Genomic DNA, 4,070 nt, shown 5'->3' on the forward strand with positions numbered 1-4,070 from the left:
GCTCACCATCAAACATGGGGAAGCTCAATATCTAATGAATTTGGAGATATAATTCTTGATTTTGTTAATGAACAGAATTTGTGTATTTTAAATTCTGGAAGTCCAACTCGTAGAACTGGTCCTGATCAAATTGTTAGTGCTCCTGATATATCTATTTCCTCCCCATCTCTGGTGCCGTCTTTGTCCTGGAAAACATTAAAATTAAGTTATGGAAGTGACCACTATCCTATTATTATTTCATTTTCACACAATAACATAGTAATTAAGGATCATTCTAAACATAAGTCTACAATAAAGTACAATCTATCTCAAGTAACAGATGAGGATTGGAAAATGTTTCAATCGCGTTTGGATATTAAACTTGCCAACTGTGAAAATATTAATAACTTAGATTCCGATGCACAAGCAAAAATTTTAGCTTCTGCTTTTATAGAAACAGCTGATGAAGTTTTCCCTTCTAAAAGCCCTTCTGGTATTTTTATTCCTTCTCCTCCTTGGTGGGACCGGGAGTGCACTCAGGCGGTAAAGGAGAGAAAAGCAGCCGAATTATTATATTTAGAAGAAACTATTACAGAAAATTTTGATATTCTAACAGAAAGAATCAATAGTACTCGGAATCTTTTATTAAAAAAGAAACGAGAAGGTTTTAAAAAATTTTGTGCTTCGATTTGTCCTAATATCTCACCTTCTGAAGTATGGAACCAAATAAAAAGATTTAGATCTGCATATAAAGAAAATACAGTCAAAGACTTGCCTTATGATCTGGCTGACAAGTTTCTTGATAAATTAGCTCCCCCTTATGTTCCAGAAGAATGTTTAGTTCTTATCCCGTCTGTCCTTCCTTTCTCATGTTCAGATCCAGTTTCAGATTTTGATTTACCTTTTTCATTTAATGAACTGAAGGGGGTAATCTCGAATCTTAAGGACTCTGCTCCAGGTGATGATAAGATTCCTTATTCTTTCTTTGTCCATTTGAGTGATTCTAGTCTCACATATTACCTCAACCTTATAAATTCTATGTTCATTACATGTGTTATCCCAGAGTCATGGAAAAAACAAATTATTTTACCCATTCTCAAACCGGGTAAATCTTCATCAGATGTATTGTCATACAGACCCATAGCTCTCTCATCTGTAATGTTGAAAATTTTAGAACATTTAATTAAAATTAGACTAGAATGGTTTGTGGAAAGTAACAGTTTACTCAGTGACAGTCAAAACGGATTTAGAAGGGGTAAAAGCACAATGGACAATCTTGCTATCTTTATAGTGGATATTTTGGTAGCTTTCTCAAACTCTGAATCTATTGTAGCTGGATTTCTGGATATTTCCGCTGCATATGATAATGTACATATTCCTACACTGCTTTACAAATTACAGAAAATAAGGGTTCCTGTTAGACTTGCTAACTTGATTATTACTATATTGTCAAATCGAACTATCATTTTAAACTCTACCTCTTCAGATTCACAACAATCTAGAACTTTATGGAGAGGTCTTCCTCAAGGATCTGTGTTAAGTCCAATTTTATACAATATATACACTTGTGATTTGGAAGAGACCCTTGGAAATCAAGTAAGAATTCTTCAATATGCTGATGACCTCCTTATGTACACTTGCAATAAAGACATACATAAGGCTTGCTTATCCCTTAGGAATTCATTTCTAACTCTTAAATCTTGGTTAGATAATAATGGACTTTCCCTTTCTGCCTCCAAAAGTTCTATTGTTGTATTCTCTAGAAAACGTTCTCTTCCTCCAATTAGTATATTGTATGAGAATGAATTAATTTCTGTAAATAGTCATGTTAAATTTTTAGGTTTAATTTTAGATTCAAAATTGAATGGAATTCAACATTGTAATTACATTACAAACAAGTGTTTGAGTAATATGAATATCTTACGTTCTCTTGCTGGTGTATGGTGGGGTGCCCACCCATTCAATTTAAAACTTTTATATAATGCCATAGTAAGATCAGTTTTAGATTATGGTACTTTTTTACTTCAACCAGGGGATGTGAATGCTTTCAAAAAACTAGACACTATACAGTCTAAATCACTCAGAATTATCACTGGAGCCATGAAATCTAGTCCTGTTACAGCATTACAGGTAGAATGTGTTGATCCTCCTCTTCATTTGAGACGTCAATATTTATCTGATAAATTCGTTTTCAAATCCCTACAAATTCAAAATAATCACATTATTACCAAACTTAAAACTTTAAATGAACTCATAGAATACCGTAAAATGGGGCGATTAGGGACAAATTCCAACTTTATGAGCAATTTTAAGGTAGTTGTTGATGTATATAATGCTATATCAGGATCAAAATGATTGAGTCTTGGGGGCATCTTTGTTGTCTAATTTAAAATTATGCAACTAGCATTCCAGTTTAAGCAAAAAATGCAAAAATAGGTGTAATCCCTATTTACCCGAAAATTGCGGTTAATTGGGACGAAATGAGAAATTTCCTAGGGTTGGCACTACTTCTATTTTTATATATAGTTTTAATTTATTCATTTATTTAGTTGCACCAACAAAGTGATCATCAATAAAAAAAATTGAAAAACTGACAAAAGTACATGGCAGACATCACCTCAATTATAGGTGCAATCGACAGTGCTGATATTTCTATCTGGGTTAAGAGATTAGGTGTGTCGGTTATTCCATGGATTAATCAGATGAACAAATATTAAATATTTTATTATGTATTACTTAGACATTTTTGTCCACCTTGAGATTTCATTGATCTTGTTACATGTCTCTGCAAAATCGACTTACTTATATTAAATTGCTTATCTATTTCAAATAAAGACTTATTCCCAATTTCGCTTCGAATAAACCAGATTTTTACCAACAAATTTAAAAAAAATTGTTATAACTACATAGACAACCCTACAAACATGTACCTATTTATACTTAGGTCGTTTCCATTTCACGTATTCTCATCCCAATTGACTCCTTTTTCGTTGTTATTTGTACCTAAGACGTCCCCAATATCCCCAAAAACAACAGATTTTTACATGTATTTTTATTTAATCAAATACATTAAAAACAATAACAACTGAGACTTTCCTTTAATATATATGCTGGTTCAAACACTAAATAACGTTTATAAATCATAGTCGTCTTCTATTATTATCAAATAAATAAAAGAGAGCAAAGTTTCTAGCACTAAAATAATGACCACCACAGGAAGTTAATTTGAAACGCGATTTTTTATAAGTTAGCAGCTATTATCATGCATATTCAGAGTTGTTGTATAAACTTTCAACATTCTACTATTAAACTACAAAAAATGGAAGATTTTGCAACGAATATAAAACTTATATTGAGCGTCGAAAGATTTTCCCGGTTTTTTCCCGATTCGCCTGTCAATCCCTAATCGCCCCATTTTACCGGTACTCTTCATTTTGGAAACATAAACAGTTACCATGTTTAATAATTAGCTACAGAAAATATTTGTCTATTCAAACTCCAACTAATCACTCTCATATTTTCCCTCTATTTTGTGTAAACTATATGGCATTGATTTTAAAACCGGATATTCATCTTGACATGGGTATTTCTAAGTATCAACCCCAACCAAATACTAACTTTAATTTTGTAATAGACCAAGACTGGAATGACTATAACCATATATATACAGATGCTTCCAAACACCCTCAAGGTTGTGTTGGTGTAGGAGTCTACCATTCGCAATCAAAAATAGTTGAAAAGATAAAATTACCATCTGAAACATCAGTGTTCACTGGTGAATGTTTTGGAATATACAAGGCCATAGAATACATTTTGATATTCAAACTAAAGAAAACTTTAATACTAACCGATTCAAAGAGTGCTTTACAGGCTCTTGCAAAATTTCCTTTTAAATCTCAACCGATTTACCCTATTCTCTTAGACTGTAGAAACCTGTTAATGAAATGTATGGATCAAAATCTTACAGTATCATTTGTATGGATACCTAGCCATTGCGGAATTAAAGGAAATGAAATAGTTGATAGAATTGCAAACGAGGCTATCAATTGTGGTGATATTTATTATTTCAAAAATTATAGTCATGATTTAGT

The 4,070-nt window shown here is 32.1% G+C and overlaps 1 long non-coding RNA gene across 1 annotated transcript; it reads right to left on the reverse strand.

Moving 5' to 3' along the window:
* Positions 1-753: 753 nt before the first annotated feature.
* Positions 754-3,819, reverse strand: LOC134199179 (uncharacterized). Its single transcript, XR_009973555.1, has 2 exons — positions 1,904-3,819; positions 754-1,132 (listed from the first exon to the last, which is right to left on the reverse strand). It is a non-coding gene; the product is annotated as an uncharacterized LOC134199179 (long non-coding RNA).
* Positions 3,820-4,070: the final 251 nt, after the last annotated feature.

The sequence above is a fragment of the Bombyx mori genome, chromosome 7, assembly GCF_030269925.1.
Source record: "Bombyx mori chromosome 7, ASM3026992v2".
Taxonomy (NCBI): domain Eukaryota; kingdom Metazoa; phylum Arthropoda; class Insecta; order Lepidoptera; family Bombycidae; genus Bombyx; species Bombyx mori.